The 12,772-nt window shown below is 42.9% G+C and overlaps 6 non-coding genes across 6 annotated transcripts; all 6 read right to left on the reverse strand.

Annotated features, from left to right (window-relative positions):
* Positions 1 to 8,549: 8,549 nt before the first annotated feature.
* Positions 8,550 to 8,644, reverse strand: LOC124704889. The gene has a single exon (XR_007003758.1). It is a non-coding gene; the product is annotated as a small nucleolar RNA Z103 (small nucleolar RNA).
* A 67-nt stretch (positions 8,645 to 8,711) lies between these two features.
* LOC124704886 lies at positions 8,712 to 8,806 on the reverse strand. The gene has a single exon (XR_007003755.1). It is a non-coding gene; the product is annotated as a small nucleolar RNA Z103 (small nucleolar RNA).
* Positions 8,807 to 9,643: 837 nt separating this feature from the next.
* Positions 9,644 to 9,741, reverse strand: LOC124704879. The gene has a single exon (XR_007003749.1). It is a non-coding gene; the product is annotated as a small nucleolar RNA Z103 (small nucleolar RNA).
* An 81-nt stretch (positions 9,742 to 9,822) lies between these two features.
* On the reverse strand, positions 9,823 to 9,917 carry LOC124704885. The gene has a single exon (XR_007003754.1). It is a non-coding gene; the product is annotated as a small nucleolar RNA Z103 (small nucleolar RNA).
* Positions 9,918 to 9,983: 66 nt separating this feature from the next.
* Positions 9,984 to 10,078, reverse strand: LOC124704881. Its single transcript, XR_007003751.1, has one exon. It is a non-coding gene; the product is annotated as a small nucleolar RNA Z103 (small nucleolar RNA).
* A 95-nt stretch (positions 10,079 to 10,173) lies between these two features.
* Positions 10,174 to 10,270, reverse strand: LOC124704876. Its single transcript, XR_007003746.1, has one exon. It is a non-coding gene; the product is annotated as a small nucleolar RNA Z103 (small nucleolar RNA).
* Positions 10,271 to 12,772: the final 2,502 nt, after the last annotated feature.

The raw sequence follows: 12,772 nt of genomic DNA on the forward strand, positions 1-12,772 counted from the left end.
ATCTCTTTACCGAAGGTTGATGTGAGGATGAAACTAATCAGAAAGTAAGGGACACATGGTTTTTTCCAAGAAACTTTCTTTCGATCATCATAATTAATTTTTGTATTAGATAGGGACAATAGTAAATAACAGTTCCCCAATATTCTAGTGCTATTTCAAATATGTCATTTGCATGGAGCTTTCGGTCTTTAACAGACAACTTGGTAGGTAATTTTTAGTGTTGAATCTATCTGCTAGGTTAAGTTTTTCGCATAACACTTGTCTTAGATACAATGTTAAATATTTATATTTAGTATTTTCTTCCATTTGATGTACTTGATGTAAATAGAATAGAAACCATGTGTGTAAGTTTTCTTCTAAAGTTAGTACACAAATTTGTACGACATTCATATGAAAAGTCTATTGCTCGTTTTGGTTGAGTTTGAAGGTACTATTGATTGTTATCTCTATATAATACTAGGCTTTTATTACATGCTTTTATTTATATGATAAAGTTTCATGTCTTGCCACTACCTAAGTATTATTGTTCTAGACATGGCAATAATTCATGGTTCAACTTTTGCATTGTAATTGTTGGATCATTGTCACATGGCGAGATCTAGCCCATTATAAAAATAATATCCTTCCTATCGTACAATCGAACTCAAGTCCTTTAGTATGTCACATGAGGTGGGTGGTACACGCGGAAAAAGTCACTAGTTAGCACAAAGCAATGCTAAGAACACCCTTTCCCAACAACGATATACACAAGCGCATGGTTAACAACAAAGCATGTGTGGAATGAAACCTAGTAGAATTAGTCCGTTGTTGGGCTAAGCAACATCAGAAATGGTCATGTAGGGACCTATTGTTGAAGCACGCTTTCAATGTATATTTCTAAGCCAACCGTGGTCCGTGGAACATAAATACCCAAATGATTGTCAGGATAAAGAGAAGAATTCTGACTTGAGACGAACATGTATGTCTAGAACAGCTCCAATATCCGTCCTATGATTTGGATTGCTAAACGAGTTATAGCAAGAGGAGAGATAAGGTACGGCAATTCAAATTCTGCTAAGCTAGCGTTTATAAAATTAAAGCTGGAGTGCCAAGACAATAACATGTGCAACTAGTATGTCATTGAGACATTTGTCGTGTCGGCACATGCTCGCCATGCACACACCTCGCTATGTCGGCCACTGTGCACAACACGCATGCTCAACGTGCTCGCCGGACAGCGCGCGCGCGTAGAACACAACGCACACACACTACAGTACACACACCACACACACAAGCACAACCCGCACGGACACAACACTCGCACACGGCACGCACAACATGCACTAAAAGGGAGGAGGTTGGCATACATGTTGTGGGAAAAAAGGATGAAAGGGGGCACCTTAGGAGGGTTGTTACAAAATATAGAATGTTGGCATGCATTGGATTGCCAATATGACAAGTGGGCCACAAATTTTAGCAGGCAAACTAAAAAATAATTAAGGGGATGGACATTTCAAGTTTCCATCAAGAAGATCCTAAACCATTAGCAAGTGCATACCAAAATACAGCGTTGCAAACACGATTTTGTGCAATATGTGATTCGAAAAAGATCAAACGAATGTCAAAAAGTAGATTAAAAAAGACAATATATTACAAATGTGTTAAACTAGTTAAACTTACACATTGAAAAAAAAGTAAAATACGATAAAAACTACTCTAAAAACCTACACATCATAGAAATCGAAGTCCGAATCCGATGACTCTGATGGGTCGGACAAGAACAAATTCTCCCAACGGGGATCATTGTCTAGGATGGTGGACGGGCCGGCCTCCTACGCTGCGATGAAGGCCTTGCGCGCTCGGATGGACTCCCTCCTCGCCCTCTGCTTGGCATTCTTCTACGCGAAGAAGTTCTGATCGTCGATGACGTCCTGCGGCATTGCGTCGCGCCACGCCTCCATGGCAGGTTAATCCGCCTCAGCATAGGTTAGGCGGCGCTGGAGTTAGAGATGGTGGCCGCGCTGCTCGACGGCGATGACGTTTTTCGCGCCCGCAAAGAACTCTGCTTCCGCGAGCGACAGTCGCGGAAGTTCATGTCCCAGCGAGGGCGCCCGAGCCGCCACGCCACTGCGTCGTAGGCGCGCGGGATCCTCCGCCGTGTTGACCGTCCCGAGGATGATGCGACCGCCGGCGTCGCGGATCTCTGATAGAATGTCCCGGTTGGCCGGGCGCGGACGCCGAGGTACCCGGATGAGTTGCGTTGGCACGAACACATGGCGACGGCGCTGTGTAGCGGTGCGCTTGGATGGCGAAGAGGTTCGTGGCAACGGAGATGGCGCTTGACGGCGGAGAGGAGAGGATTTTTCACGGGATGTTGGGGACGCGTCGAGCGCGCGCGGTAGGCCAGATTTCGCTGCTCCCACGCTAAACTGACGGTTTTTACCACGCGCGTTAAAGATGCTCTTATGACTTGCGGAAACTAAACAAATTGTTTTCACGCAATAATCATAGGAGAGACCACTGGAGACCCCTTGCTCCAAAGTAAATGTTCGGTCTTCTCTTTCTATCTGTAGGTTTCAGGGATGGAGGGAAGGGGGACGAGCGGGGGCGAGGCCCCCAACGATTCGCTCGCGCCTGAGGAAAGATCAGCGATGATCGCTAATTTGTCCGTAACTAGCTATGTTCGCCCCCCCCCCCCGGCCCAATCGGCCGAACTCAATTGCTAAGCCATGTTAATCAATATATTTGGCCCGCGGTGATTAGGCCATGTTCATGTACGAGACATACAACAGTATGTGATAGTCTACATAGAGAGAGAAATAGCAGAGAAGGTTAGTGTCGAAGAAATTATTCAGACCTTTGATATCCATGCTCGTAAAGCCGAGTTAAAATTGACGGATATGTAACTTCATTCACATTGCAAAAAAGACGGCATATTTTGATTGTCTAGACCTTATAATATTGGTGGTGTTTTGTCAAAAAAATCTATGATTTTGATGCTTGAACTATTCGTCCCCCTATCCGTAAATCCTGGCTCCGTCCTTGGTAGGTTTGAGGTTAGTGTACGTGCTTGCAGATCTACTATAGCTTGTCGTAAGCTCAACTCTTTGTAACTAACAACCTGTTTGGCAATTACAAATAAACTTGTGTCGTCTCCAGATAGAGTATCAACAGTCGCGCTATCAATCTCCCTAACCCAATTCATCTTTCTTTTTTCAAGAACACGTGTCTTGATTCGTTAAGATAGGTAGAAGTGGTATACAAAGTTTGCATGATCATGGCACAAACACAAACGATCCGCCTCGTGATCCACAACGACTAACAGATGCACTACTTAATCCCTCTCTAATGTCCACTACCTCATAGCTTAGGATATCTCCAACGGCGCGACGCAAACGAACGCTGAGCGACCGTTTGCATCCGCCGTGATCGGAAATACGTCTGGACCCTGCTTCAGCGGGACGACGCAAAGTGATCGGGCCGTCCGCGGTGACGCAAACCTGGCTCAAATATGCGTCAGGTCCGCGGTCGCGCCGAGCGTTCTCCTTTTCTTACCCGGTCCCGCAAGTTAGGAACAGCGAAATCGACCGCTTCGATTTGCTTCTTTTTTCCCTTCTTTGCTGCCCTAGTGCGACGCCACCACCCCAACCCCACCCACCGCCGTCCCGCCGCAGCGCCGCAGTACTCGCCGTCGGCTCCGTTGATGCCGCGCGGGAGAGCATGATCGTACTCGGGGTTGGCTCCGGCGCGTACCTGCCGGTTGTTTTGGGGCCAAACGTTGCCGGCTGCGCTGCCCTTCCGCGCCGCCCACGACCTGTTCGGTCAATTGCGCCGGTAGGTTTCTTCTCCTGTTTTCGGCGCTATTGTGCACGGTCATTGATCCATAGTTTGTACCCACACAGATGGACATGTGTCATATGCCGCAGAAGTTCCACGCGGAGGTCGTTGGCTCCTCTTCCGACGAGGAGTCCGATCAGTCGACGCAGACATTGGCAACTACTGCGGCCTCCGTGATCCACGAGTTCACCTCAAACCCGGGGCCGGTGCACCGGGGTTCTGTCAAGGGGCGCTCCAAAAACCTGCCGCGCAACAGAGTGGAAGGACAGCTCCGGCTCCACAAGGACTACTTCCACCTCACCGATTCGGTGTTCAAGGAAAAAATGTTCCGGTGCCGGTACAGGGTGTCAAGGGAGTTGTTCTTGGTCATTCTCCGGGGCGTCAGAAACTACGACCCCTACTTCCAATGCAGACCCGATGCAACAGCTGCGCTAGGCTTCATCTCCTACCAAAAATGCTCCGCGGCTATTCGCATGCTCTCATATGAAATGGTTGCTGATATATTCGATGAGTATCTTCGAATGGGTGAGAGCACGTGCCTTGAGGCCATGTACAGGTTTTGCCGAGCCGTGATTGTCGTGTTCGGACAGTATTACTGTAGGGAGCCAAATGTTGAGGATACAAGGCGGCTCATGTCTATCAACGAGTCTAGAGGGTTCCCAGGAATGATTGGCAGCATAGATTGCATGCACTGGGAGTGGAAGAACTGTCCATTTGGATGGAAGGGTCAGTACAGCGGGCATGAGGAGGGACGGACTGTCATTCTTGAAGCTGTCATATCTCAAGATTTATGGATTTAGCATTCATTCTTTGGCATGGCCGGTTCCAACAATGACATCAATATTGCACCGATCACCGGTTTTCAACAGGCTCATGCAAGGCAAAGCTCCCAGGGTGAGCTATGAGGTCAATAGAAATGAATATGACAAGCCATATTATCTAGCTGATGGCATCTAGCCTGACTGGGCCACACTAGTGAAGACTGTCAGTAATCCAAACTCCGAGAAGACGGGGAGGTTTGCCAAGATGCAAGAGGCTTGCAGGAAAAAATGTGGAGCGCGGATTTGGTGTGCTCCAAGCTCGGTGGGCAATTGTCTGTCACCCGGCAGGAACATGGTCGCCGAAGACCATGCATGAGGTGATGACATGCTGCGTGATCATGCACAACATGATCGTTGAGAACGAGCGTACTGATGACCGCAATGAGAACCACTGGGAATTCCAAGGTGAGCTGGTTGCGCCACTCCCTGGTGCTTTATCTTGGGAGAACTATCTGCATATGAAAGTAGAAGTCACTGACAAGAACGTGTGCAAACGGCTGCAGACGGATCTGATTGAGCATCAGTGGACATTGGCAGGCCATGAAGACCATGCCTAGAGAAATACCATCTTATTTTCTTGTAGACTTTTTAAATTTAGATGTAATAACTATGACTTCGTTGAAACTCTTCATTTTTTGTTTTCAAACTTCATAATTCATGCTGACGCGGAAATATGTCGAGCCGCTGGAGGCACCCCAGGTGAAAACGGACGCGCGGACAAAAACGGTCTTTCTCGCGTTCGCCGCGCGATGGAGACGAACGCTCGCGGACACCAATTTGCATCGCACCGCTGGAGATGCCCTTAGCTTTCTTTCATAGCTCGAATTCAGCCTTGATTCGCAGTTTCACATGCATCACCTCCACATTGTCAAAAACTCTTGCATTGTGCTAGCCATAGCTTCCTTGCACGAGGCTAACTACGGCATTCATCTCCTTTCGGTTCTACTTCACGCCTCGTTTGACAGTTTCAGCCACCATTCCCCCAAGCAAGCTTCCCAGCTGGGTGTATGTATGTGCATCCTTAGTGGTAACCATACCTCCCTAGAGTAGGAGCATTGCAACGTCAAGTGATCCACCGTTTCTTCTTCATGGCATCAAAGAGTGCATAATGGAGGATGATGCAATCCTCGCTTTGCAATTCTGTTGGATGTCCATAGCCTGTTCTTGAGTACCAATCACATATGCAACTTATACTTATAGTGGTGCGTCTCCTGCCCAAAGCTCCTTTCCGCTTGGCATCATTGTTCTGCCGATAAAGAACATCTCATATGCGCCGTCTGCATTGTCATGTCCCACAACTCCATATATTCCACCAGTGCTTGGACTGATGGCGTCCCCTTGATCATATGAACCCAGTTGTCATTAGTCAAAGCATCAGCAACACTTGTTTTGAGGCTCGCAGGATTGACGAGCTGAAACAGGTTAGGCGTGTCTTGCTCGATGCTCTGGCCATTGAGCTACTAATCCATCTAGAATCTCACTCTCCTTCCATTGCCCAAATCACACTGTTGCATAAACAGATCTTCCGCCCATGTGCAGGTATGCAGACCAAAAGACTCTTCCACGGCTTGTCATCCTCCTTCTCCACCTCATTCTTAGTGCCATGTTTAAAAGCCTCAAGTTTTTCACTCACAGGCCACCAAACATCTTTGACAAACAGATCATACCATGCGACGATACACTATCGCTTCCTCACCTCCATCGAAGCCTACCAGAAAAACCCATGTAGCAGTTTGTTTATATACAACTTAAGAACCATAGAGGGAGATCCAAAGACATTTAGATGAAATAGGGTCGTGGTCAACGTAGAGTCAATCAACACTAACCTCCCGCTTCTCTCCAGCACCTTGTCTACCAAGGGTTGCAGATCGCAATAGGATAGCACGACAAGCGAAAGAGGTAGTTCGAGGTACTGCATTGGGAACTGCCTAATTGGACAATGCCTAATGTCCATAAGATTTTGCAAATCCACTCCATCACATCTAATCAGTGAGGCCAAGCTTTTCATTAGATTGCATCGCAATCGTGACGCCTCCCAAAAGTGATGCAAGATCTAAAGTGCAGCTTCCGCCTCGAAAAGGCTTGGCTTCATCAGTATGACCACATTGTCAGCAAACAACGACAACCGATGTTTTCTGTGCCACTACTCTTCAAAGGAGAAAACAACCCATGTTCTTCCGCCAGCTTCACTGCTTAGTTTAGGACATCTATCATAACAATGGATAGAGTTGGTGAGACAAGATCATCCTGGAGGAGCCCCATTGCACGCCAGAAACATTGCCTCTAGCTTCCATTGACAAGAACATTTGTGCTGATTATAGAGAAGAGTCACAAGACATGCAATCCAATTAGGGCGAAGACCTTGATGACTCTAAGAGTTCCACCTAGAAGACCATTGCACCTCCTCTTGGCCGAGCATGAGTTGGCCCTAAGTGGATTGCAAGTGACCTCGACAGTTGAATACCCTTTGGCAGCGACTCTCCTAACTAGCAATGCAAATGTGGAGAAACTCTGAGTGCAATCATTTCAAGATGGTAGCAACTACTATTTCGAACTAATAATACATGGTTGGCACTGGCAATTTTTTTGTGAAAATTCTCCTATCTATTTTTTTCTTCCATCTATTGATAATCATCACCACAGTACTAAGATTCTAAAGTTAAGAATTATAGATCGATTGACAATTTATTAACCAGATTAATTATACTGATTGTTGTGTCATATCATTTCCAATCTATTTGTTTTTCAGACTTTTTCTGTAAACAAATAATACATAGCAGCAATGGATGGTCAATGTGATGCGGCTCTTGTCAATAGTATTATTGTGCCATATTAATATTGTGCCATAAGCCAGCCCGCAAAGGATTGCATACTACAGAAAGAAAAATTATGCTCATCAACTCATCATTCGCACTCAGCAGCTCGTTTTTATATTCGAAATGTTTATATTCCTTAACAAAAATTATGCCCATCATTTCCACTCAGCTCTGCCAAAGTGGATCTAAGCGGATGAAGAGGACATCAAGCAGAGCCGTCGGCCGAATCCCGGAAAAATACAGACAGCCGTCACCGGAGATCAACCCGTCGTCTCTACACCGTCCCCGGCACATTGCTGCCGTGCAAATTCACCAACAGGCAGGCGGATTCCAGCTCCACCACCATCAGGCATCAGCTGGCATATATCCCAGATTTTTAGTACTCGCTACGTCTCAAAATATAAGACATCTAAGGATTAGTTAAAGTTAATATTTTTAAAATTTGATCAAGTTTATACATAAAAATATAAATATTATCAATAGATTTATCCTAAAGTATATTTTCTTAATATGTCAATTTAATATTAAAGAGGCAAATATTTTTTCCAAAATATTTGATCAAAGTTTGCAAGGTTTGACTTTTGGTCATCCTTAGATGACATTTTGGGATGAAGGGAGTATTTGGTAAAGTGATTTTAGTATTTAATAAAGTGAGAATTACATACAGAGGCTTCGTAATACTTAAATCATTGTGCTGCAGTCCAAATATAATTAGCAGACGGAAAAGAAGGTGAATTCTACGGAAAAGAAGGTGAAATCTACAGATAAATCATCTAATTAGGTTTCACTGCAGCAGCCAATGAGCAGGGTAATCTCCTATTCCAAGTTGATTACTCCAATTTACTAGATGCTATTTTTTTTCTTTACCAGTATAAACCACTCTGAAGAACAGTACACATTTATTCAGTTTAGCTCAACAATACGATTGCAGATTTCACAACAATGAATGATCTAAATTTTGCTGTGAGCAAAAAATTCAGTTCACGGTTTCAACATTGACGTTTCAAGGCCTGTTTGTTCGCGGTTACCAACAAAGATAACATGTCTGTTTGTGCCTTCCTGGTTACAAGCTTAAATAAGTAACAACTAGAAAGGTAAAGATAAGATTCCTGGCTTTGAATCCTCAAATAAGGATTTCAATTTGGGCACATTATAATTGTGATCGATCGTTTAGGAAAAGATCACTTCCAATCAGTTCTTTCAAGCAATTCTTACCAACAATAAACATAAACAAAAAGAAAAAACAGGGTAGATTATGATGGATCAGATTTCTGGCTTGGAATCCCGATGGGATTACATTTGCGCACAGCATAATCACAGTCGATAATTTGGGGAAAGTATCCTCACATCCATCAAACTTCAACTTACACTATATAGTGGGGAAAAAAGGGAGGTGGCATTTTGGCACACGCGTGCATATGCACCCATTATAGAAAATAATAAAAAACAATTTTAGAAATGTCAAAAAAATCTGACATAAAATTTTTCTTATACATTGTGACATCCTATGTTCGTTCACAAGTTTTCGTGGAAAAATAACATTTTATGTGGTGTGTACAAAAAAGACAAAAAAAATGGCATGTACGTAGTCGTGTTACAGCATTAAAATTTGTCTTTTTTACAGGAGCCACAGAAAAATGTTTTTTCTTTTGAAAACTTGTGTACCAACATAAAATGTCTAGATGTACATGTGAAAATTTAGTTCAGAATTTTTAATACTTTGAAATGTGGATTCACATAATGGGAGCATATGCTCCTATGAGCCAAAGTGCATTTCCCGGAAAAAAGGAAAAAGATAAAAAGGATAGCAAGAATTTCTGGATCGGAAACCTAATGGGATTTCATTTACTCACACTATAAACAGTGGATAATCAGGTGAAAGGAAATTCGTATCTGCGTCCAATAGTCAGCAGAGGTAATGTGAAGAATTCTGCAATTCAAAGTACGATTTCATGCTTTCTTAATTTCAGATATTACTCAGTCCTTAGAACCCTCCGCCAGTTAAACAGTTATTCAGTTTAACTCCCATAACACGATTGCAATCCTCAAAAATAGTTGTTAGCACTTAATTCAGTTTACAATTTCAACAACTACGTTTACATGACTGTGACTGTCTGTTTCATGGTTACAAACGTAAATAAACCAAAAAAAGACTTTATAAGATCTAAAGTAAGCAGAAAGATAAATGAAATGGATCAGATTTCTGGCTTGGAATCCTCTGATAAGGATTTCATGTGCGCACATTATAATCGTGGTCGATCATTTGGGGAAAGGATCCTCACTTCCATTCAATTTATTTATTCAAGCAATTCTACCAACAGAAAAAAGAAACACAGATTCAAAAAACACGTTAGGAATTAGTTGCTATGACGGATCAGATTTCTGGCTTGGAATCCTGATGGGATTACATTTGCGCACAGTATAATCATAGTCGATAATTTGGGGAAAGGATCCTCACTTCCATCAAACTTATCATCTAGTAACAAAAAACAACAGAAAAAAATACTGCAAGAAATACAAGCAAAAGAGTACGGATCAGATTTCTGGCTTGGAATCCTGATGGGATTTCATTTGCGCACAGTATAATCATAGTCGATCATTTGGGGAAAGGATCCTCATATCCATCTACCTGTTGCGAGACGAAAAAAAAATCAGAAGTAGAAATAAACACGCAGTAAAAACCGAGCAGACAAGAAAAGATCTAGAAATAGTTCTCTAAGATGGATCAGATTTCTGGCTTGGAATCCTCTAAAAGGACTACATTTGCGCACAGTATAATCATAGTCGATCATTTGGGGAAAGGATCCTCACTTCCATCTTTACTCACAACGAGAACTTAAGGAGGAAATTCGCAGATCCGATTGGCGGACTGGAACACAAAAGATGAGAAAGAGAACAACTGAATCGCCAAGAAAACTCGAGAAACAGCACGGGAAAAGATAACAGAAGCAATTAGGAGAACCAGTAATTGCTTCTACTATCTTCTCCCACACTGAATCGCCGGAGATGAACTAACACGCGAGAAAATCGAAAAAAAAGCAGGCGGCCGGAGACGACGAGCGGACTCTGTGTCAATTGGGCGGCGGCCGGTCGGGTTATATAGAGTCCAGGGGGTGCACGCGGAAGGAACCCTAGCGTGCATCGGACGGAGGAGTTCGATTTGGATGCGTCCTGTCCAAGAAGCGAAGGCGGCCCAACATTGCGGGTACCGCGTAACTGGGCTTTTGCATCTCCACTCAAAAACAACCGGGCCACTTATGAGGCCATAGCAAAATTTTCTCCGAAAAAAAAAAAAGAGAACTAGTAGCATTTACAAAGAATCACAAAATGTATCATTATGTACATGGCAACGATGCAGCTTGCTTGACATAAATGTTTATCTTATGTGGTGACCATATGTGTAATCTCTATAAACAGATTCTGTAATAAAATATGTGGTTACATAAATAAAAAAGTAGAGCAACTGGAGCTGTTACACTAGACGACGCATCGTTGGACTGGTCTGAAATAAACATAGATCTAGTACAAGGGGTTTTGAGCCATAGTATTTCACAAATTCCACGTGTCATTGCTCTGAATTTTGGCTCAGCAGTAGATCTGGCAACAATGTTTTCCATTTTCCTTGCTACGCTAAGCAACTAACTTGCCGCCAACAAATGAGCAACGGCCTAATGTAGATTTCCTATCTTCTTGGAAGCATGCCCATTCCGCATCAGTGTAGCATTCTACTTCTAGGTATTCATGTCGTCTATATAATAACCTTCGACATGGACATCCTTTTAGATATCAAATGATCTGAAACACTGTATTCATATGCTCAGGTTTTCTTGCTAGGCAAGCCAACCACTGTATTTCACAAATCATATGTGTCATTAATCTAAATTATGACTCTGCAGTAGATCTGGCAACAATGTTTTTCTTGCTAGGCCAAGTACCTAAATCGCAACCAACAAGTGAGCGATAGCCTAACGTATATTCTCTATCTTCAAAGAACATGCCCAATATCCATTAGTGTAGCATTATACTTCCATGTATTCATGTGGTAGTGTCGTCTATATAATAATCCCCGTCATGGACATCCTTTTAGATATCAAATGATCCAGAACACTGCATTTGTATGCTGAGTTTTTTGGTCATTTGTGAACTGGCTAACCACACTTACAACGAAGACTATGTCTAGACAAGTGACAAGTAAATCATTTGTACAACTCTCACTGATATTGTTCTCGGTCTACTGGTTCACCTGAGTCGTTTGCCAGCCTATGGTTTTGCTCAATAGGAGTGCATGTTGGGTGACTACCCAATATCCTAGTTTCTGGCAATAAATCCAGTACAGATTTTCTCTGACACAAGTAAATACATTTATAGCTTCGTGACATTTCAATTCCCAAAAAGTATCTTCGTTGCCCCAAGTCTTTGACTTCGAATTACTTCTTTAGTTGTTGCTTGAAGTCCTATATTCTTGTACGATCGTCCCATGTGATGACAACATCATCCACATAAACTATTAGTATGTAAGTATATTCCCTTTCTTCTTGTAGAGCAAGGTGTGATCGACATTGCTCTGTTTATAACTTAGTTTTAGTAATGCTTTTTTTGAATCTATAAAACTAGACAGCGTAGTGATTTCTTTAACCCATACAAGGATCTATGAAGTTCAACACTTTTCATTTGGTCTTAGTTGTGGTGAAATCAGGTGGTATGTGCATATAGACATCTTCTTGAAGATCCAAATGCAAGAAGGCATTTTTTTTACATCTAACTGGTGAAGGTGCCAATCAAGATTAGTTGTGCATGATATTGAAGTTTTTACTGTATTCATCTTTGCTACAAGAGCAAATGTCTCCTCATAATCAACCACATATGGTTGTGTACCCTTTAGCTACTAATCGTGCTTTGTACCTATCAACATAGCATCAGGATTGTGTTCAATGTTATACACCCATTTACACCCGACCGACTTTTTAACTTTTTGTAGCTCAATCAATTTCCATGTGTTATTATTCTTCGTGGCATACATCTCTTCCAACGTAGATGTCTTCCAGTTGGGCTCAATTATAGCTTCTATCCAGTCGGTTGGGGCTGATTTGGAGTCAAGAGAACCAATAAAACTGTTAAAAGATGGACTACACCTTTCGTAAGAAACAAATCTTGCAATATCATGTTGGTATTCTGCTACACAATGCTTGAGTGGTGCTAGTATATCCCTCTTTCTTGTCGACTTTTGTGGAGCAATTGGATGACTACTAACTAGCGCATTACTTGGGTTTCTAGAATTACATTTATCTTCATTGGACCCATCTCCTTCTGTAATAGTCG

Source organism: Lolium rigidum, chromosome 3 (genome assembly GCF_022539505.1).
Source record: "Lolium rigidum isolate FL_2022 chromosome 3, APGP_CSIRO_Lrig_0.1, whole genome shotgun sequence".
In the NCBI taxonomy this organism is placed as follows: Eukaryota; Viridiplantae; Streptophyta; class Magnoliopsida; order Poales; family Poaceae; genus Lolium; species Lolium rigidum.